Raw genomic sequence first — 22,482 nt, 5'->3', positions numbered from 1 at the left:
ACGGGAAGGGGTGGAGGGGGCCCGGAGCGCGGGGAGGGGGGCACGGCCGGCGTGGCAGCTGCGGCAGGAGGCTGGCCGCCCCCCGTGGGTGATGGACGTGCGATTAACCTGCCTGTGGTTATGTTGGCAACTGAGCTGGAACAGGAAGTCAGCGTCATAAACCAGGGCCTTTCAAGTTATGACAAATTCATCAAACAAATGAACCTGTGAGCACAGAGGGCAGCGCGCCTCCATGCGCGGCGGGAGATAAGGTCCGCTCCAGCCTGGGACCGGACTGAGGTGCCTTCCAGCCCCTTCCAGCCCCCTCCAGACTCTCCCGCTGCAGACCAAACAGGGACAGCGCTGCTGCGGCAGGTGTGTGACCCCCCCCCCCCCTCCGAGCGGCCATGCGGCTGGATTCCAGACGCTCACCTGGCCCGAAGCTGCCCCGGCCCAGCGCAGGCCCCACAGCCCCTGGCGCCCCTGCTCCACGGAGCAGTGTCAGAACCTGGCTCCCTATAGGGTCTGGTGGCTCTGAGCGGCGTCTCTGGGGCTCACCCTCTGCCCGGCCTCTGCAGGGCCCCCCACCCCCCGGCCTGGTCCCCAAAAGGCCTGAGCAGCCGACACCTTCATGCTCGGGGCTGTGCTCACAGGGCGGGCTGGCTTTTAGGTTTGAGGCCCAGGATGGGTTCGTGACGGGCCTGATAGCTCAGCAGAGGCTGAAGGGTGGTGGGAGGGGGCACAGCACCCATGGGGAAGGGGTCACAGGTAGGACTGTGAGCCGGGGATGGCCCAGCTCTTGCACAAGGTCCCCGGGCCAGCACGGGCTCACGGCTGCCCTGGCCCACCGAGGACCGCTCTGGCTTGTCCAGACCTGAGGCCCGGAGCCGCTGCATCATCGAGGCCGGAAGAATGAGGACAGGTTCCCTCTGGGGCTCGGGGCCCGATGCTGGCTGCAGTGCAGAGGGTCCCTGGCTACGGGCGGAGCGTGTGGACGCTGCCCAGCACGGGGTTCCCGGGTCCTGCCCACAGCCACCTGTCCCTCATCCTGGGTGAGCACCTACTGGCCCCCAATTTTTTTTTTTAATATAGAAATAGAGGCCGGGGGCGGGGGGTGGGTGTGTTTTCAGCTCCGTCGGCCAGAAGGGCCCAGAAACAGTGAAGTCCCAGGAGCAGCGAGCACACCTGGTGCCCAGATCTTGGTTTCCAAATTCCATTCTCTTCTAAAAGGCTTTTTGGAGAAGTGGCGGGTTCCAGGGCTGGGTCAGGGGAGGCTCCAGATGCGCCTGGTGGGACCAGGAGGCAGAAGAGGCTGGACGGGGCTCCTGGTGGAACAAGCAGAGCAACAAAACACAGATCGTAGAGGGCTGCTCTCCCTACTCAGGGTGGAGGTAATTCACGAGGTAAATAAGAGAACGAATTCAGGACCGGGACGGGAAGCAGACCTTGCGATGCGGAAGGGACTCCACAGTTCGAGACCGCGACTTGGGCAGCCCGCACATTAATCACTGATTCAGGGAAAAATCCACAGCGAGGTCTCTGCTGTCATTGGCACAGGCTGGTGAAAACAGGATGTTTACACTCAGCGTATCTCCTTGCTAATTTTTTTTTTTTTACTAATCATTGCTTATTAATTTTTAAGTTCAAAGTACGAAGTAATTAACCTTCCGGTGGAGAAACCTGGCGGACGGGACCTTAGCCCGGGTGCCAAACACTGATACCACCTGCGCTGGGACGAACAGATGTTGCATGGTGCCCAAGGTGATGCGCCAAGTACACCGCGTCATTCCTGGGACATCCTGCTGGAAGAGTAGATGTGGGACCCGATGAGGAGGAAGCATCAGACACACCCAAACAGAGGGAAATTTCACGAAGTCAGCGGCCTGTACGCTTCAAGAAGATCACAGTCATGAAACAGAAAGGCCAATTCTGAAGATAAAGTTTTATTTATCAGGTTTTTCAAGTAGGCTCTACACCCAACGTGGGGCTTGAGCTCATGACCCCGAGATCAAGAGTCGCACACTCCAGTGACGGAGCCCACCAGGTGTCCCTATGGATCACATTTAAAAAGTTTTTATTAAAAATAAAATAGGGCAGCCCTGGTGGCGCAGCGGTTTGGCGCCGCCTGCAGCCTGGGGCGTGATCCTGGAGACACGGGATCGAGTCCCACATCGGGCTCCCTGCATGGAGCCTGCTTCTGCCTCTGCCTGTGTCTCTGTCTCTCTCTGTGTTGCACATGGATAAATAAATAATTTTAAAATATATATATATATTAAAATAAAATAAAAAGTTTTTATTGGGCGGCCCCGGTGGCTCAGCGGTTTAGCGCCGCCTTTAGCCCAGTGTGTTACCCCAGGATCCTGGGATCGAGTCCCCCATCGGGGTACCCGCAGGGAGCCTGCTTCTCCCTCTACCTCTCTCTGTGTCTCTCAGGAATAAATAAATAAAATCTTTAAAAAAAAAATTAATTAATTTTTTTTTTTTTTTTTTTAATGATAGTCACACAGAGAGAAAGAGAGGCAGAGACAGAAGCAGGCTCCATGCACCGGGAGCCCGACGTGGGATTTGATCCCAGGTCTCCAGGATCGCGCCCTGGGCCAAAGGCAGGCACCAAACCGCTGCGCCACCCAGGGATCCCAAATTTTTAAATTTGAAGTAAAATTGACATACCCCACGGCACTATTTTCAGGTGCGCACGGTACATTTGCTGCAAGACGGTCACCACTCAGCGTTGTTCCTGTAGCGACGCCACACTCCTTGCCGCACTCCCATCTTATCCCCGCTGTAGCTGCGGGGTCACCCATCTCGTCCACACCGTAGGTGACCACCGGTTTGTGCCCCGTACCTGCGAGTCTGTTTCTGCTGTGTGGTGTTCTGTGTGTTTTGCAGGCCCCGCGTGGTGTTTGTCTCCCTCTGACTTGCTTCACCCGGCAGAACGCGCCCCAGCTCCATCGCCCTTGTTGCAAACGGCACGTCATCCTGTGTTGTGGCGGGGTGACACTGCGTCGTGTGCGTGTGTGTGGGCGCATGCCCACGCACCACTTCTTTATCCGTTCATCTGTCCGTGGATCTCTGGGTCGTTTCCACGTCCTGGCGATTGCGGATAATGCTGCGACAAAGAGAGGAATGCGTGAGCCTTTCGGAATTCGTGTTTTGTTTTCTTTGGACGAGTACCTAGAAGTGGAATTGCTGGACTGTCAGGGGTACGTCTGTGTTCGGTGTTTTCTGCAGAGTGGCTGCCCCAGTCTGCATTCCCACCAGCGGTGCACGAGGCCTCCTCTCTCTGCACCCTCGCCAACACTTGTTGTTTCTTGTCTCTTTGATTCCAGCCATGCTGACAGGTGTGAGGTGAGATCCCATTGCGGTTTTGATTTGTGTTTCCCTGATGATGAGTGATGAGGAGCATCTTTTCATGTGTCTGTTGGCCATCTGGATGTCTGCTTTGGGAAAGTGTCCATTCAGGTCTTCTGCTCATTTTTTAATTGAATCATTTGGATTTTTTAAAATATATTGAGTTATGTGTGTTCTTTTTTTTTAAAGATTTATTTTTGGTGATCCCTGGGTGGCTCAGCGGTTTAGCACCTGCCTTTGGCCCACGGCGCGATCCTGGAGTCCTGGGATCGGGTCCCGCGTCAGGCTCCCTGCATGGAGCCTGCTTCTCTCTCTGCCTGTGTCTCTGCCTCTCTCTCTCTCTCTCTCTATCATAAATAAAATAAAAATAAAACATTTATTTTTTAAAATTTTTTAATTTATTTATGATAGTCACACACAGAGAGAGAGGCAGAGACACAGGCAGAGAGAGAAGCAGGCTCCATGCAGGGAGCCTGACGCGGGACCCGATCCTGGGACTCCAGGATCGCGCCGTGGGCCAAAGGCAGGTGCTAAACCGCTGAGCCACCCCGGGATCCCCATGTGGGTTCTTTATACTTTTCAGATGTTAACCCCTTGTCAGGTATGTCATTTGCAAATACCCTCTCCTGTTCAGTACATTACCTTTCAGCTTTGTTAATGATTTCTTTTGCTTTGCGGAATTATTTTTTTTAAGATTTTATTTATTTATTCATGAGAGACACAGAGAGGCAGAGACACAGGAGGAGCAGGCTCCCTATGGGGAGCCCAATGCGGGACTCGATCTAGAGACCCTGGGGTCATGCCCTGAGCGCAAGTCAGATGCTCAACCGCTGAGCCACCCAGGCATCCTCCTCTTTTTAAAAAAATAATCTCATGGGATTATTTACCCAACATGGGACTCGAACTCATGACCCTGAGATCAAGAGTCACATGTTCCATGGACTGAATCAGCTGGGCGTACCAGAGTGAAGAAGCTTTTTATTTTCATGTAGTCCCATTTGCTTTTTTTTTTTTTTTGCTTTGCATGTCCTTGTCTGAGGAGACAGATCCAAAAAATACCACTAAGGCCGATGTCAGAGAAATTACTAGGTTTTCTTCTAGGAGGCTTGTGGTTTCAACTCTTACATTTAAAGCTTGAATCCATTTTGAGTTTATTTTTGGTTATGGTGTAAGAAAGTGGTCCAGTGTATTACTTTTTAAAAATATATATATTTTAACCTATTTTCTTACATTTTTTAAAGTAATCTCACTTTTAAAAAAATATGTATAGTTTAAAACTTTTTCTTAAATTTTTATTTTTTTTAGGGCAGCCCTGGTGGCTCAGTGGTTTAGCGCCGCCATCAGACCAGGGCGTCAGGCTCCCTGCATGGAGCCTGCTTCTCCCTCTGCCTGTGCCTCTGCCTCCCTCTTTCTCTTTGTGTCTCTCACTAATAAGTAAATAAATCTTTAAATAAAAGTAACATTTTTGGGATCCCTGGGTGGCACAGCGGTTTGGTGCCTGCCTTTGGCCCAGGGCGCGATCCCGGAGACCCAGGATCGAATCCCACATCGGGCTCCCAGTGCATGGAGCCTGCTTCTCCCTCTGCCTGTGTCTCTGCCTCTCTCTCTCTCTATCTCTCTCTCTCTCTCTCTGACTATCATAAAAAATCTTTTTAAAAAAGTAAAATTTTTAAAAAATTATTTTTTTAACTAGTGGAGTTCTAACTCATGACCCTGAGATCAGGAGGTGCACACTCTGCCCACGGAGCCAGCCAGGCGCCCCCAGTGTATCACTTTTTAAATTAGATTTTGGAAAGCTGACCCTTCTGTCCTCCAACCTTTGGGTTGCCTGATGGGTTGGCAGTGACATCCTGAGTTCCAGGGTGTGTGCAGCCCCAGATCAGGCTAGTGAGCCCGGAAACCCCACTGTCAGCTGGTTGTGCCACACTGAACAAGCCCCTGTGTTTTCTGGCCTCGGTTTACCCGTGTGCTCGCCATGCTTTGCCTGGCCTGCCTCCCGCCCTGAATTCCAATGCGCTGACCCTGCCCAGCAGACCCACATGTGGAAGGCAAGCTTTCCCCCCAGGCCTAAGTGTCAAAGCCACAGAGGAAGACTTGAATCCCAGATCGACAGATGCTAAGGAAACATGACAACAAACCAACGTGTGACCCCGGATTGGATCTGGAGCTCTCAAAGACATGTTGGGGGGCAATCGGTGACATCTCCTGGGACTTGTGGGTGAAGAGCAGTGTCGCATCGATATTCCTGTCCTGATTTTGATCGTGATGTGGTGGCTATGTGGGAGCCCGTCCTTGTTTGAGGAAATACACAGTCAGGCTTAAGGGGTGATGGGCAACATGTCTACGACTCACTCTCGGTGATTCAAAAAAGTTGTAAAACAGTAGAACAAGGAAAGGTGGTAGATGATAACACTTGGGGAATCTGGATGAACAGTACATAGGAGCTCCTTGCGCTATTCTTTTTTTTTAAAGATTTTATTTATTTAAGGGCACTTGGGTGGCTCAGTGGTTGAGCATCTGCCTTCGGCCCAGGGCGTGGTCTGCTTCTCCCGCTGCCTGTGTCTCTGTCTCTCTCTCTGTCTCTGTGTCTCTCATGAATAAATAAAATACCTTTTTAAAAAAGATTTTATTTATTTATTTGAGAGAGAGAGAGAAAGAATGCGTAGGGGGCAGAAGGAGAGGCAGGCCCCCTGCAGAGCAAGGAACTGGATGCGACACTTGATCCCAGGACCCCAGGACCACGACTGGAGCCGAAGGCAGGCGCTCCACCATCTGAGCTACCCGGGCGTCCCTCTTTGTAATCTTCTAACAACGTTTCTGTAAGTTTAAGAGGAAAAAGTTAAAAAAAAAAAAAAAAAAGAACCCCTCCTGTCCCAGCTGCAGACCAGAGGCGGAGCACAAAGCCCCTGAGGGCAGAGGTAAGCAAACTGTCCTCCTGGTCAGCGGCCGGCCGGAAGGCAAACAACGGGATCAGAGGATGAGCAAGACGCGCCGGCGTCCTCACCAAGGACACGCAGGAGGCTAAGCAGCGCGTGAAATATGTTCAATGTCCTCGTTTGCCAGGGAAACGCAAGCTAAACCGCCGCGAAATGCCAACCCGCACCTCCAGAGGGGCTCTGGTCCCGCGGTGGCAGTGGCAGTGGCGGTGTCTGTAAAAACTAAGCCCATGGCTCCCTTCCGTGGGGCGGCGTTCGTGGGCATTACTCAGAGAAGCGGAGCCCCGAGTGCACGCGAAACCCTGAGCACGACCGTCCGCCACAGCTTCATCCCTAACGGTCAAGACCAGGAACCCGGCCACCGGACCCCCGGCAGGTGGGCCTCCCCCCGGGGACACTGCTCAGCCGCGCTTGGGGGAGCTCCCGGGAGTGACGCCGAGGCCCAGACGTCCCTACTCTCTGACCCCACTGACGTGCCATTCATTGGTGAAATGACGAAATCCGAGCTGACCCCTGTGCTGACAGGGCTGCCCTGCCTCTTACCGTGATGCTGCGGTATCGTTTTGCAAGACGCTGGCACAGGGCGGACTGGGGAGAGGGTCGGTGGGATCTCTCGGGGTTATTTCTGACAACTGCACGTGAATCCATAATCATTTCAAAGTAAAAAGCATAACGACAGCGAACCATGATGTTACGTGCGTGTATGCGTGCATCTAACGTGATTTCATGTAATTGCTAAGTATATACCGTGGCGCACTATCGTGTACATTTGCATGCACGAATACACTTTTAGGTGTCTAGGGAACAATGCTGGTTCCCGCGGCTCCTCCAAAGCCTCTAACTGGAGTCACTGGTGGCCTGGCCGGCAGGTTCCCGTTGGTTCTGGTCTTGTCAAGCCCACTCCTAGGATCTGTGAGCAGATGAAGGGCTGGTGCGGGGGGGGCAGAAACCAAAGACGGGACCCTGCCCCCCGCACCAGCCCTTCAGGGGAGCTCACCGGCTGCGGGGGCCAGAGGCAAGGCCAAGCAGAGGCAGCCACCAAGGCCGCGCCCCGGGACCAGAGCACACCTGCCGGGCCCCCGTCTCGCGCCTGTCGGGGACCCTCACCCGCGCCCCCGCCCAGGTCATAGCCTGCGCCCAGCAGGCCGGGGCCCACCCCCCTCACCTATCCGCCGGCTCAGCTGGGGTGGGAGTGCTGATCCCGACCACTCACACTCCCGGCTTGGAAAACCCGGAGAAAATCACCGTGATGTCTGTGGGAGTGCGTGTGCCCTGGGGCCGCCTGCGAGCTGCCAGGACCCACGCGGAATGAAGACACCAAACGTGCTGCCCCGGGTTCCTGCGCAGCCCGGACTGAGCGCCGCCAGGCTGCCCCGGCCTGGGGTTTCCCTCGGGCGGCCCGACCGGAGCTTCTGCGGCTTTTCCAGTGGGCGGGCGGGTGTCTGAAAGCAGCAATGCTCGCGACCGACCGCGCAGACACCCTGTCCACCAGGCCACAGGTCTGTGTCCCCGCCCCGGCCACCCCGTCGAGTCAGGGCCGCCTTGCCCACTGGCTTGGCTGGGTCTGAAAAGACCTGCAGCTTCCACCTAACTCTCTCGGGGTCCTGGCGCCCCAGGCTGCCGGGTGGTGGGGAGCCCAAGCCCCGAGGCGACACCCCTAGCTGCTATCCACCGCCAGAAACAGGAGTGCAGGTGTTTCCAGAGGATTCCAGGCCCCCGGCCATTGGAGTCACCCCCAGCTGTCTTTCCAGCCCAAACTCCGGGCCTTGTGGGGACAGAGCAGGACCGGCCGTGCCTGGTCCAAACTCCAGCTCGCGCACCGTGTGAGCGTGACGAAGCGAAGGTTTCAGCCCTGAGTCTGCGGATCGTCATGCAGCATTAGTGACCGGAAGAGGGCAGGTGCACCCCGTGGCGAAGCCTGAGCAAACCTCCCGGGGGTCCTGCCCCCCCCACGTCAGGAGCACCTGCTTCTGTCCTGTGGGGTGCCTGGATATGTGGCTCTTCCCTCGGACCTGTAGGCCATCTGTACCCTTCCATGTGAGCTCCGGGAACCCCACCCAGGGGAGGAGTGCCCACCACGCGGTGCTGCGGACACGGAAGAGGAGGTGGCCGAGGATCTGGGAGGCGGGGGCGGGGGGGCTGGGGTGCGAATCCAGCCCTTCTCAGCAGCAGGCATGGAAGATCCAGCCCCCAGGGTGGCCCTCCCGAGACAGCATGCAGATGCAGAGAGCCCAGAGCTGAGGGTGCACTGGGCGGCAGAGAAAGGGAGCCCAGGAGGACAAGAAGGGGAGGAAGGAGGGGGCACAGGAGAGTGATCTCTGCCCAGAAGAGGCGCAGAGGTGGTGTCCTGGAGCTGCCCCAGGAGGGAAGGACTCAGAAGCCGTGGGGAGCCTCTGCAGCACTGCCCTAGCCAGGAGGGTGCAAGCAGGGCCGTGGTGGTGGATCCGAGAGTGTGCGGGCCTTCCCCCCGCAGGCCACACCCCAGGCCCAGGGGAGCTGCCCGGGAGCCCAGAGCCGGCATTTAGCAAGCTGACAGGGGCATCTCGGGCTGAGGAATCCAGCGACACTAAATTAGGGCCCCACTGTGGATGGTTTTGGGGGTTTTATTTATTTTTTTTCTAGGAATTCATCTTACTATATTTTCCAGAGGAACTGGTTCCAATGGCTCCCAACCAACCCCCAAATAAAACAGAAGCCCCCAAGTCGACTTCTCTTTCCGGGTGCCTGGCTGAGGAGAGAGGGAGCTGGTGACAGGAAGGTGTTTGGGGCTGGTTTGTCGTTGATGATGCGGTTTACTTTCGGGGGAAGAGAATCCTGAGCACGTTTATACACAGAGAGAAAAGCCAGCAGGGAGAGAAGGATGACAGGACGCAGCAGGGATGTCACTGAGGGAGTGAGGGCCCCTAGGGGTGATCACACACACACACACACACACACACACACACACACGGAATGAGAAAAGGGACCAAAGCACCAACAAAATAAAAAAGAAGTCTAGGGACGCCCGGGTGGCTTAGCAGTTGAGCATCCACCTCTGGCTCAGAGCGTGACCCCAGGGTCCTGGGATCGAGTCCTGTGTCGGGCTCCGTCCATGGAGCCTGCTTCTCCCTCTGCCTGTGTCTCTGCCTTTCTCTGTGTCTCTCATGAATAAATAAATAAAATCTTTTTTAAAAATCTAGATTATTTTCTAATGGGAAAAAAACCCTAAAATTGACTTCAGAGGAAGTAGAAATAACTACTGGAAATTGGCAAGATGGTCAAGAATCCACCCATAAAAATGCCCAAATGGTATTGAGGCAGATTCAGCCCCATTGTCACGGCCCAGGTAAGAAGCGTATATGGAGACCCCTGCCCAGCGGGGAAAACAGGGCTCTTGCTGGCCCTTCCACAAACCCAAAGTGGAAAAGACCCAGCAGAAATCTGTTTCAACGTCCTGTGTTCTTTTATGGACACAAATGCAAAGACCTTGGCTCAAACGTTGGGATGGTTTTGTTGCTTTTTTATAGGCTTCCCCAGCTGAAACTGAATTTGTTCTTTTTCAGTCTTTCTTGCCTTCCAATGACGCACTTAGGCTCTAAGGTTTCAGTTATTCCTTGGGGATGGAGCTCGGGTTTTGAGATATAGTAGCCTCATTGCTTCTTCATTTATGCATAGTTTACAATTGCTGTTTGGATTTCTGTCTTTAGCCAAGAGTTGTTCAGAAGGGTGTCCTTAAACATCCAAGTGACTAATTTTTATGTAACCTTTTTCCTCTTAATTTCTAAATGATTTCATCATAGTCAAGGAATGTGAACTGCATGATTTCAGCTCAGTTGACCCATCAGATTTTTTTTTTCAATTACATAGGCTCCACGCCCAACATGGGGTTCAAACTCACAACCCTGAGATCAAGAGTTGTGTGTTCCACCAACTGAGCCAACCAGGTGTCCCATCTATTAGAATTCTGTTTTTAAATTATTAATTTATTTATTCTAGAGGTAGGAGGGGCAGACAGAGAGAGAGAGAGAGAATCTTGACCAGGCTCCATGACCCACGTGGAGCCCGACATGGGGCTTAATTTCACGACTCTGAGATCATCACTTGGGCCAAAATCAAGAGTCGGATGCTTAGGCAGCTGAGCCAGCCAGGTGCCCCAATCGATTAGATTTCTTTTGTGGCCCAATAAATGGACAATTCTGTGACTGTCCGTTTGTGTGAAAATAGTAGAGCTTCTGTTCATCCATCACAAAGTTCTATTATAGAGATCTATTGGATCACATTCGTAAATGGTGCTTTTCGAAGCTGTCATATACTTGATTGTTTTTTGTTCACCGGGTCTCTGGGTGTCTGAGAATGCTGTGTTAAGATCTATGTGCAGATCTGTGTACACTATAATCTTTTAAAAGATTTTATTTTCAAGCAATCCCTACACCTGATGCGGGGCCAGAACTCACAGTCCTGAGATCAAGAATCGCGAGCTCTACCGACTGAGCCAGCAAGGCGCCCCCTATAATTTTTTGCTCTTTGTGTTTTGAAGGTGTGTTGGTTGGTTTATAGCAATTCGTGATTGTTGTGGCAGACTGTGTGCCTTGAAGACGGGGGCGTCCACGTGACCTAGTGCTGGCCAAGGAGATGTGGGCAGACACGTCTAAGGACTTCTCCTAAAAATAAAAAGGGGGATGCCTGGGTGGCGCAGCGGTTTAGCGCCTGTCTTTGGCCCAGGGGGTGATCCTGGAGACCCGGGATCGAATCCCACGTCAGGCTCCCGGTGCATGGAGCCTGCTTCTCCCTCTGCCTGTGTCTCTGCCTCTCTCTCTCTCTCTGTGACTATCATAAATAAATAAAAATTTAAAAAAATAAAAATAAATAAAAATAAAAATAAAAAGGAAACTTTGTCGAGATAAAGCTTTACCCCTTGGCCCTTCCCTCTTCCTCATTTTTGGAAACAGGATGTAACTAGAGGCGCAGCAGCCATCTTGCCACCATGAGGACACGAGACACATGTTGCCAGAAGGTGGAATCTGTGCCTCTGACCATTTCCTCAGGTAGCTCTCTTAATCTTGGACTGCCAACATCTGCGCTTTGCCTCATGAGACCAACAAACTCTGTGTGTGCAGGTCACTATTAAGTTTTATGTTATTTATTTTTTAAAATATTTTTTAGGATTTTATTTATTTATTCATGAGAGACACAGAGAGAGAAAGGCAGAGACACAGGCAAAGGGAGAAGCAGGCTCCCTGCGGAGAGCCCAGGACCCTGGGGATCACGACCTGAGCTGAAGGTAGATGCTCAACCACCGAGCCACCCAGGCATCCCAGGTTTTCTGTTATTTGCAACCAAACAGCTACGGAACACCTGATGCAATTGGCGCGGCTCTGTGGCGGCTGGACATGAAATGCGGTGGCCTTCAGGGGGTCTCTTCACGTGCCTTTTGCCTTGAATTCCATTTCTCTCACTAATATTACTACATATGTTCCTTTTTGTTAGCATTTGATTCAGCATGTTTTCTGTAATCCCATGAATTTTTCTTTCTTTTCGTTGTGGTAAAATATACACGCGAAATTCATCATTTTAACCACATATAAGTGTAGGATTCTGTTACACGAGGAACATTCACAATGCCATGCCACCATCACACTGGTCTGGCATTTTAAAATTTTGAATTGAAGCACAAAATACATACAGACACGCACCTATATTAAATGTGTAGCCTACTGGGGCGCCTGGGTGGCGCAGACCGTTGAATGACCGACTCTTGGTTTCGGCTCAGGTCATGATCGCAGGGTCTTGAGATCGAGCCCCACACTGGGCTCTGCACTGCGTGGAGTCTGCTTAAGAGCCTCTCCCCCTGCCCTTACCCCTGTACTCTGTCTGTCTGTCTGTCTTTCTCTCTCTCTCAAATAAAGACATCTTTAAAAGAGTATATGTGCAGCCCTACAAATTCCCATGTAATGGTCACACCGCACACCCCACATGCAGATCAAGCAGCCGCACATTTGCCCGCTGTCACCTGTGAGCCTCACTACATTTTCTCTGCTCGTGCAGCATTTTCTTTCGGGAGGGTGTACAGGGGCAGGAACTCTGTCTTGCACTGACTGGCGTCACCAATAATGAAGTTTAGCATTTCACACGGCAGACGGGGCAAGCACCGGAGGTCCCGCAGTGTCTTCCAGGCCTGGGGTCCTGTGCTCCGACTCAGAGGTGGGGAAGGGCCGGCTCTGCCCTCAGCCTGGTTGCAGGATTCCCACCCAAACCCAGTAGGATCCAGGGGGAGCCAGAACATCTCTTCCAGGAGCGCGCCCAGAAATAATGAGCTTGTCTTGGAGCACCTGTCCCTTTGCAGGCGTTCACACCCACCCCACCCGGATCCGCCTTCAGCAGCAGAGTCACCAAGATTGGCCTGGGCTCTTCTGGGCACCTAGGGGTCTGTGGATCCCTTCTCAGAATAAGGCCTTAAAAAACATGGAGCCTGCCTCTCCCTCTGCCTGTGTCTCTGCCTCTCTCTCTATGTCTATCATAAATAAATAAAATATTTAAAAAAATAAATAAAATAAAAATAATAAAATAAAAAGATAAATTCATAGTGACAGCACAGAACCTTAAAATGTTTAGGAACTTCTGACCACTATGTTATTATTATAAAAACCAGTTATATTGGAATACAATCACCAAAGTCTAGGGTTTGTGTATGTTTTGTACGTGTGTATATTGATATATTGTAACAATCAACATGTGATATTTGAGCATCTTCATTAACACATTACATCACTACAAAATTTTGGAAGTACTGGTGGACAGAAGCAGTATTTCAGGGGTGCCTGGGTGGCTCAGTCAGTTGGGCGTCCGCCTCTGGCTCGGGTCGTGATCTCGGGGTCCTCAGAGGGAGCCCCGCATTGGGCTTCCTGCTCGAAGGGGAGCCTGTCTCCCCCTCTGCCTGCAGTTAACCCTGCTCATTCTCTCTCTGTTGAATAAATAAATAAAATCTTTTATTTTTTTAAGATTTTACTTTTTTTTTTAAAGATTTTATTTCATTTACTCATGAGAGATACAGAGCGAGAGAGAGAGGCAGAGACACAGGAGGAGGGAGAAGCAGGCTCCATGCAGGGAGCCCGACGTGGGACTCGATCCCTGGTCTCCAGGGTCAGGCCGTGGGCTGCAGGCGGCGCTAAACAGCTGTGCCACCGGGGCTGCCCAATAAAATCTTTTAAAAATAAAAAAGAAACAGTATTTCAAGGGGTCTGCAATAATTGCAGTGTGGTTTGAGGGAGTGTCATTGCAGTCAAGTTGTGTATTCATAACCCGAGGCTACGCCAAGTTGCAGTTGGGAATGAGAGAAAAGATGGGAATAACTGTGTCCCAGGCAGCCCCGTGGGCCCTGGGACTCCATCCAGGAGCTTCCCGCCTGGGCTCTTTCCATGGGCCCGGGGTTGGGTGTTGGGGCCAGCCTCCCTGACAGCACAGGTCTGGACTTTGAACGTTTTATTTATCTTTTTTTTAAGATTTTATTTATTCATGAGAGACACAGAGAGAGGCAGAGATACAGGCAGAGGGAGGAGCAGGCTCCATGCAGGGTGCCCCATGTGGGACTGGACCCTGGGTCTCCAGGATCACTCCCTCGGCTGAATGCAGCCGCTCAACCTCTGAGCCATCCAGGCGTCCCTGGACTTTGAACTTTTATTTATCCCCTTTATTTATAAAGTCTCTGCCTTTGAATGCATGACTTTAACTTCTTCACATTTATTGTGATTCCAGTGTACTGAAACCCAGTCCTGTGATCTAGCCTCACGTTGCCATTTGCAGGTTTCCTGCCCGCACCCCCCACCCGCCGTCCCCCTCCCGCCTTCATTTCCTGTTTCTGTAGGATTCGAAATTTATCTTTGTTCTAATTTTTTCTTCTAATGGTTTGGAAGTTGTTGTGGTTTTTTTTTTCTTAAATCATATTTCTATTCACCTAGTGGTTACTTAAAATTTTTAGCATTCATATTTGAACTTACCTTTCCCTACCCATGTCGAGAATGAATCAGTATCCCGATTGTCCACAGGATTAAGACACACTTTCCAGCTTTATTTCCCTCCTCCTCTCCCCTCCCTGCTCAGGATGAGATCATCTGGATTTTCCTCCCAGACTGTTGAGAGTATTTTCCAGCACGAGTTCCCCGATAAAAATAGTTTCACTGACTCCTGTAGGCCATGTCTTCCTCTTGGATTCATTTTTCGTTTTGCTAGAGCATATAATCTAGTAATTATGTCAGATAGTATTTGTTGGAAATAAACTCTCCGAACACTTGGCATGACCCAAAAAAGTGTTTGTTTTTCCTCCCAGCTGAATGGCTGTTAGGCCTGGCAGAGAATCATAGGCTCAAATAATTTTCCCTCCAAACTGTGAAGGTGCCCCTGGATTGTTTGCAATCCAAAGTTGCTGATGTCTGACATCAGGCTTATCCTTTTCTTTCTTTTTTTGGAAGTAACATGTTTTCTTCCTCCACCGCCCTCCCCCGCCCCCACTGGGAGCTTTTATTTGCTCACTTTGTGTTCCAAAGTGTTGTCATGTGTCTTCTTGGGTCCAGGACGGCTTTCCTGTACTCTTCACTGACAGAGAGCGTTTCCCCTGGTCTCTGTCCTTTGGGATTCCACTTAAATAACTGGATGTAGGAAACTGTGAAATCATTTTCCTCGTTTCTTAAATTTTCTTCCTACATTATAACTTTTTACCTTTCACTCTGTGTTGTACAGAATTCTTCAGCCTGACGTCCCGCCTCACTAGTTTGTGGCTCAGCCGTTTCTAGACCGCTCCTTGGCCTACCTATCGAGTTGTGGTTGCTCGTCTCTTCATTTTTTTTAAAGTCATCTCTATGCCATACATGGGGCTCGAACTCACCACCCTGAGATCAAAAGTTACATGCTCCACTGACTGAGCCCGCTAGGCGCCCTTGAGTATTTTTTTTCAGCATTTTTTTATTTCAATGTCCAAATTTTTTACACCCCCAAGATAGTTGACTTCTGGAAGGTATCTTTTTATTTTATTTTATTTTTAAAGATTTCATTTATCTATTTTCCAGAGAGAGAGAGAGAGAGCACAAGCAGGAGCAGAGGGAGAAGGAGAAGCAGGCTCTCTGCTCAGTGGAGCAGGACTCGATCCCAGGACCCCAGGATCATGACCTGAGCCGAAGGCAGACACTTCACTGACTGAGCCCCCCAGGCGCCCTTGGAAGGTATCTTTTAAAACTCATTTTAATTTTTTTTTTCACAACAAACATGTCTTTGTTGTTTTTTCCTCTGAACATAAAAATAATACATTCCTGTAAAAATCTATGATACCTAAAATTATCAAAAAGAGTCGCTCCTCGCACATGCTGTTGGGCAGAACTAGTTACCCGGGGATCCGGGGAACGTCGAGCATCGGGGGCCCGTGCTGGACGCGGACACATCTGCCCTTAGGCCTCCAGAGGTCCAGCAGCGCCCAGGCTTCCCCCCCATCTCGGGGCGGGGGGGAGGTGCCCACCCAAAGCCCAAGTCTCTCACACGTGTGCAGCCTCCCACTGGGCTCAGGTGTGCATCCTTCCTGTCCACCTGAGGGGCTAGCTGTCCGGGGACCTGTCCCCTGCCCCCTCCAAACTCATCCTCACCGGATCTTTGCTGCAGCACCCCCCCCCCCACCGTTGGCCGAGCTGTCTTCCCTGAAGGCCCGGGAGCAATCGGGGTTCCTGCTCTTCGAGGTCTAAGCGGTCGGCTCCCGTCCAGTGGGTCCCCGGCCCCGGGGCCACTCTGCAAGCTGGCCCTCGCTTTTCGCTAACGCCACAGCGAAGCAGCAGGCACCTGCCAGCGCGCGCCCGGGCCCTAGTCTGTCACTGCCCCGGTTTTCCCAAATGTGCTGCCGCGACATAACACGGGAAGTGTGTTATTATTTCCAGCTCACCAGAGCCGTTTCCCCGGCATCCACAAGCTAACCGCTAAGCCAACACCACATAGTTTAGGGCTTTGTCACGCCAGCTCCCTGGGCACCCATTTCTGCATCAGTGAGGGTGGGCGTATTAGTCAGCTGTTGCCACAGCAATGCTGCATAACAAACCACTCCGGGTTCGTGGCAAAGCAGCCTCCCCGATGCTCACACCGCAGCTCTGAGGGTTGCTGCAGGCCAGGTCCCGGCGGATCTGGGGCTCCCCACCCCAGTGAACGAGGCGGACCCCACTGGCGCACTTGGAGCCCCTGCTCACTTCACGCCTGCCACCAACGTGTCGGCGGCGGAGGGAGTTGCACTGCCAAGTGCAAAGTCCAGAAGAGAGGCACATCCCACTCATCCCGAGGCCGCGGTGTGACTGGCAGACGTGAGATTCTGGTGCAGGGGAGCGATGAGCAGGGATCCCGGGAAGTTAAATCACCCCCAACGCACAGGCCCTGGTGTGACAGCGCAAACCTACAAGAAGCTTCTTTCTCTCTGGCGAAGCCATAGGAAAGGCCCCAATTAGGCGGTGGCCTTAACTCCCGCCTTTGTTCAGGGCCCCACGCTGACAGCGACCAGTGGTCTCTGAAACTCTCGTCACCGGCTGCCGTCGGTTAGGCCCCGGGAAGGGGAAGCGTGCGGAGCAAGGTTCTAGCCTGGAAGGCGCACCTGTCCTTCTGCTCAGGCTCCTCCGGAGAGCGGCTGGTGTCCTGGCTACACTCCCCGGCTAAGGAAACTGGAAAACCGGGGATCTCTGGGTACCTCAGAGGTTTAGTGCCTGCCTTCGGCCCAAGGCATGATCCTGGGGTCCCGGGATCGAGTCCCACATCAGGCTCCCTGCATGGAGCCTGCTTCTCCCTCTGCCTGTGTCTCTGTCTCTCTGTCTCTCTGTCTCTCTCTCTCTCTGTGTCTCTCATGAATAAATAAATAAAATCTTAAAAAAAAAAAAAAAAAGGAAACTGGGAAACCAGGACCGTCGCCCGCGGTCTTGGGGAGGGGCACGCGACCCGGGGGACAGCTGCAGCCTCTGCCCTGCGTCGCACCTCCACTAGTGCTGCTCAGTTGCCCACGGGTTGCCGATTCCAGGTGGGTGCTCCTCCTCAGATGCCAAGTTTGCCATTTGTCTGTCAGCAAGCTGTCAGTGGCCTCGAGCTGCTGGGTGGAGGTCCCAGCATGTTGCTGGGGGCGTCGGGGACCGCTCAGGGGGGTACACGGGCTCCCTGTGCCTTCCAGGTAGCAGTCACAATAGGGTTTCTTCCTTGTCCACCGTCGGCTGCCGGGCACACCCCAGACCCCCGACCCCCAACCCTGCAGCTGCTGCCCCTGAGCTACCATCACCGGCCAGCCTGGCTGCCTCTGCGCTTGTAGCTTGGTTTCTTCCCTCAGGCCAGGGCGACCGTTCCCACCATCACCCATCTCCCCAAAGGCCCTGGGATTTCTGGTCCACTGAGGGCACCTTATTGTTCTTGTGGTTAGAATGGATTTTATTTTATTTTTTTAAAGATTTTATTTATTTATGCATGAGAGACATAGAGGCAGAGACACGGGCAGAAGGAGAAGCAGGCTCCATGCAGGGAGCCTGACGCGGGACTCGATCCCGGGTCTCCAGGATCACACCCTGGGCTGAAGGCGGCGCTAAACCACTGAGCCACCCGGGCTGCCCTAGAATGGATTTTAAACTCTTCTGTCATTTCCTGGTTATTGAGGGTGGGAGTCCAGAGACTGCTAGGAAGGGTCTAGACCACCATCTGTACTCAATCTCCTTGTGGCATCTAAACCTGATCAGTTCTCAGGATGTGGGACGCTTCATCCCCAGGACAACTTCCAAGGCCAAGCTGATGGGGTCTGTGGGGCCTGGGCCATGGAAAGCTGCTGCTGGCCTTCTTGGACCTGCCTCAGGATCCCCTTGGCCTGGAGTGGGGAACCCCAAAGTGGACACTTAGAGGTCACTGTCTTGTGGCCTTGGAAATAGGGAGCTGCCTGGTGACTTTGGTGGCATCAGCTCCAGTGGTGTGGGGACTGAGAATCCTGAGGCCAAACCCTACGAGTCCTGGGACGGTTGTGACATGGCAGGTCCCTCTGGCAGCCAGCACCTCACTCCAGTGTCCACCCCACCCCCCACCCCCCCCACTCCCCACCCCCCCACCCCCCACCCCCAGGAGGGTCCGCACCCTCCAGAGCGGACATTCCAGCATCTACTAGGTCCAGTGCTTTCAAAGTGAGCCACCCACAGACTGCAGTGCTCAGGTTTCTACTTTGGTTTATTTGCGATTTTATTCTGAGCCCAGATTTGGAAACCAAGGCAAGTTTGGAAGCCACCCTCTCTGAGGCCCGGGACCACGCGTCCTGATTGTGTCTCCTGGTGGAACTAAGGCTGTATCTTCTACCTCCAGAGAAGGTAGGGGAGCGGGGCGCGGAAGCCCCCCCAGGAAGAAGCAAGCCAACCTGCTTTTCGTGTGTCTCCCTGGGGAGGAGACCGGGAGGAGCAACTTGGCATCCTGGGGGGTGGGGGGGTTCACCTCCTCCCTCGGTGGGGAGCGAACAGGACATCATAGAGGGGCCAAAACGCGTCCCCCGCACGGGGCGGGGCGTGGAGGAGGGCTCGGCGGGGACCCTGCCCTGGGTGGGTGCTCCTGGTGGGGGGCGACCCCGCCTGCCCCAGGAGCGGGGCGCAGCAGTCACCAGCCCTGGGCATCTGGGAGGCTCCGGACCTTGCTCAGGGGCGACGGCAGAGCCGCCCCCTGCTCGGGGTGACCCCGGTGAGCGCGGCCACTCCCACCCTGGGGGACCCGGTCTGGGGCGGAGACGCCTCTGAGCCGCACGTCCCTGGAGGCTGCGGCGCTCAGGGTCCCCTCGCTCCCCCCGGGGACACGCGGGTCCCGCCGCGCACGGTCACGGCACCGGCAGCTCCGAGAGCCTCCGGCCCCGCGGCTGGCTGCCTGCCTCCGCCCGGCAGCGCACCGACCGGGGCCCAGGCTCCGCCCCCCGCGGCCCGTCCTGACAGCCCATTGGCCCAGGCGCGCGCCGCCCGCGTGTCCGCGCGCTGCCATTGGCCCGAGCCCGCGGCCCAGACAAAGGGAGCGGCGGCGGCGGGCGGTGATTGGGCGGCGGCGGCGGGCGGGGGCGGGGCGCCGGGAGGGCTCGGCGCGGGGACGGGGCGGGGGCGGGGGCGGGGCGGGGCGCCCGGGAGGGCGGCGGCCGCGGGGCGCGGGGAGCCCGCCCCTCCGCCCAGCACCCCTCCCGCCCCGGGGCTCCTGCCCGGACCGCGGCCGCCGCCGCCTCCTCGTCTTCCCCGAGGGCTCCGCGGCCGGCTCCGCAGCTCGGCGGGGGACGTGCGCACGCGGGGCCCCGGCCGGGGAGGACGCGCCGCTCCCCGGCCTGGGCGCCCCGGCCCCGGCCCCGGCCCCGGCCCCGGCCCCGGCCCGCGGGGATCCCCCGGGAGGAGGCGCGGGCCCTGGCGCCGGCAGCAGGACGCGGCCCCGGCGGCGGGCTCCGCGCGCGTCCGGGGAGGGAGGGACGGGCCGCGGGGCGACCGGCCGGGCGGGGAGTGGCTTCGGGGGCCCCTCGGAGCGCCGCCAGGTACGTGCGTTTCCTTGTTTCCCGCGCGCCCCGAGCGCACCCGGGTAGGGAACGAATAAACCCGGCTGGTGTGTACGAGCCTTTCGCTGCAAGCGTGTGTTTCCGCGGGCTCCGGGGGGCGCCGCCGGCCCTGCGGGGCACCTCCTCCCCGCGCCTCTGCCCCGCCGGGGCGGGTTCCCTGGAATTCACCAAAGAGACCACGAGCCCCGCCTCGGCCCGGAGCTGGGGCGCCCGGCTTTGTTCCCCGCACTCTCCACCCTCCTCCCCTGGAAAACCCGGATTCCTTTGAGCGCTGCGATGCTCAGTTCGGGGGAAGCTGGAATGGGGAGACCCGAGCTCGGCCGGTGCAGGGCTGCAGCGAGCTCCTCCTGGCCCCAGGAGCCCCGGACTTGCCAGTTAGGGCAGGCCGTGGGCTTGGTTTTTGGGGGGGTTGATAGGGGAGGCCGCATAGCCAGCCTGGGGCGGGCTCCGTCCCCTCCCCCATGCCCACGTCAAACAAAAGAAGTCCTCGGAGAATCGTTTTTGGGGGGGAACTCTTCTGATAGTGAACCTGTAACCGCCCCCCCCCCACCGCCCCTGCTCTTAGGACGGAACTGAATCTTTGCAACAAAGGGGAGGGTTGGAGAGAGTCGTCGGAAAGGGCGCGCTTTATTTGGGGGATACTTTAAGGAAGGGAATGCGTCTTCTGCCCACTCTCCCACCCTGACTGATGGTCTTTAGGTGATGTTCGGATGCGGGGTGTTTTTGTTTGGAGACTTTCACAAAAGAGTCCTACGTGGGAAACTGGGAATTCGGCCTCTACCAGGTGGGGGGGAAATTCCCCTTTGGAGTGAAATGTGTTCCTTGCCTAGAAGGGAGGCTGAAAAGGAAGAGATTTGATGATTAAAGCGGAGGGGGGCATTTTGTGGCCGTTTCTCCCGCTCCCCCCTCCCTCCATAAATGAGAACAAAGGGCCCAGGCGAAAGGGGTGGGGGCTCGAACAGGGAACACTCTTAAGAAAGGCCTCACCTCCCAGGCCCCCTGCACACCCGAATATTGTCTTTTGAGTCTGAACTGAGAAGAAAAGGAGGCCCCCACCCGGGCTCGGGCTGTGTACCGATACATAGTCCCTAAGACCCTGCTTCAGTTCCTCCCAAGTCGTGGTCACCCAGCTGGGGAGAGGGGCCCCGAAGGCAGGAAGGGCCCCTCCTCCCAGCAAAGTGCAGAGTTTCGGTTTCCAGCTCCAGGGCCGCGGCCGAGGGGTTCGCGGCGCCCTCGCCCAGCGCGTCCCTGGTTGCCCGGCGCGGCGGCCCTGGCGCAGACCCGCATCCACCAAAGCCCCGAATAAAACTCAACAAACCGTAAAGGCTCCCCATTCCCGGAGAAAAGGCGCCGAAGATTTATGGTCCCCCGAATTCCCCACACTCTAATTATCCCTGTTTTTAGTTGACTTATGGGTGGTGACCACTAAAGTCATTTTCCATTTTAGAATTTTTTTTTTAAACATGAAAAATGCAAGTTTCACTCCTTTCTTACCCGCTTGGGCGGATCTTTTATCTTGTGGGAAGAAAAATCCGGCCTCCCTCTGCCTTCTCTACTGCCTCTGGTTGGGCGCACCCGGCCGAGACCCCTCCACGAACCCCTCCACTGCAATTTAGGGGAAGTATTTTTTTCTTTCTCCCGCCGCCCCAGGGCACTTACAGGGAATCCTCCCAAGGAGCCCTGCCTGCTGGCGCGTTGGACGCGCTACCGACGCTCCAGGCTTGGAGACCGGCCCGGGGGTCTCGGCCCCCACCCTAACCGGTGGCCGAAGGTGAGCCGGCCGGAGAGTGAGCTCCCCCCACCCCGCCCCCGGATGGTCACCCTCCGTGGGGGGACCTTCGCCTTCCTGGAGACCCAAGCAGGGTACCGCCTGGGGCATCCTGGTGCCCCCGCCGTGCTGGTGGGGGGGACCCCGCCGATTCCCCGTCACTGCCTAGAGTCCCATCCCCCATCCTCCCTTTGTTTGCTTCTCTGGACACTGAGTTGAAAGTGGCAGGAACAAAATAATTAGATGGAAGTCAAAGATTAGGCGGGTGCGCTGGCGGCCTCGGCCAGGCCTGGCCGACACTCCGCCGGCGCCTCATAAATTTGCCGCCGCCTGACACCCAGCCGCGTCCCGGTTACCTGGGAGTTTCGAGCCTCTCGACCCCCTCCCTGCCATCCCCCAACAGCCCTCTTCCGGAGCGCGGGTGGAGAGTCCCTGGGCTCCCCAACTTCTGGCCAGTGCACACGCTGGACCCAGCCTGGAGTCAGTTAATTCTGGAAAACAGACGGAGGTGTCGCCGAGGGAGGGTGTGGTCTGGGCAGCGAGGGCTCGGACCCGGCCCCCCCCCCCCCCCCCCCCCCCGGCGGGCACGCAGTGCAGCACCCCGCACCACGGCTGCCAGCCAGGTAACTGCTGCCGGGGTGCTGGAGGGCCCTGCTCTGCGCTGCTGCAGCACGGCCCAGGGTGGGCACGGACAAGGGGGGTGCCGAGTAACCCCTCGTGGGCGACTCCTTTGTCTGGCCTGGCCACCGCGGGGAGCCGCCACCAGCGCGCTAGGCCGCAGGCCCTTCTCCGGCCCAGGTGTGCAGGCTGCACGCGGGCACAGGGACGTCGGCAGGGGCCGGGCCACGCGGTCCCCGCACCGGGGCCACAGGGCCGGTGCCCGAGCTCTTCGGGGCCCATGTGCGATCCACCCGGGAGTCCCGTCCTGG

At 55.4% G+C, this 22,482-nt stretch overlaps 2 long non-coding RNA genes across 2 annotated transcripts; one reads left to right on the top strand and one right to left on the bottom strand.

Annotated features, from left to right (window-relative positions):
* The first annotated feature begins 206 nt into the window (after positions 1–206).
* LOC140607578 (uncharacterized) lies at positions 207–3,560 on the top strand. The gene is made up of 3 exons (XR_012009554.1): positions 207–354; positions 1,622–3,182; positions 3,309–3,560. It is a non-coding gene; the product is annotated as an uncharacterized lncRNA (long non-coding RNA).
* A 16,836-nt stretch (positions 3,561–20,396) lies between these two features.
* On the bottom strand, positions 20,397–22,062 carry LOC140607295 (uncharacterized). Its single transcript, XR_012009398.1, has 3 exons — positions 21,910–22,062; positions 21,280–21,390; positions 20,397–20,623 (listed from the first exon to the last, which is right to left on the bottom strand). It is a non-coding gene; the product is annotated as an uncharacterized lncRNA (long non-coding RNA).
* Between the last annotated feature and the right edge of the window lie 420 nt (positions 22,063–22,482).

Source organism: Canis lupus, chromosome 16, assembly GCF_048164855.1.
Source record: "Canis lupus baileyi chromosome 16, mCanLup2.hap1, whole genome shotgun sequence".
NCBI classification, from domain to species: domain Eukaryota; kingdom Metazoa; phylum Chordata; class Mammalia; order Carnivora; family Canidae; genus Canis; species Canis lupus.
This window is presented reverse-complemented; position numbering and strand designations above follow the sequence as displayed.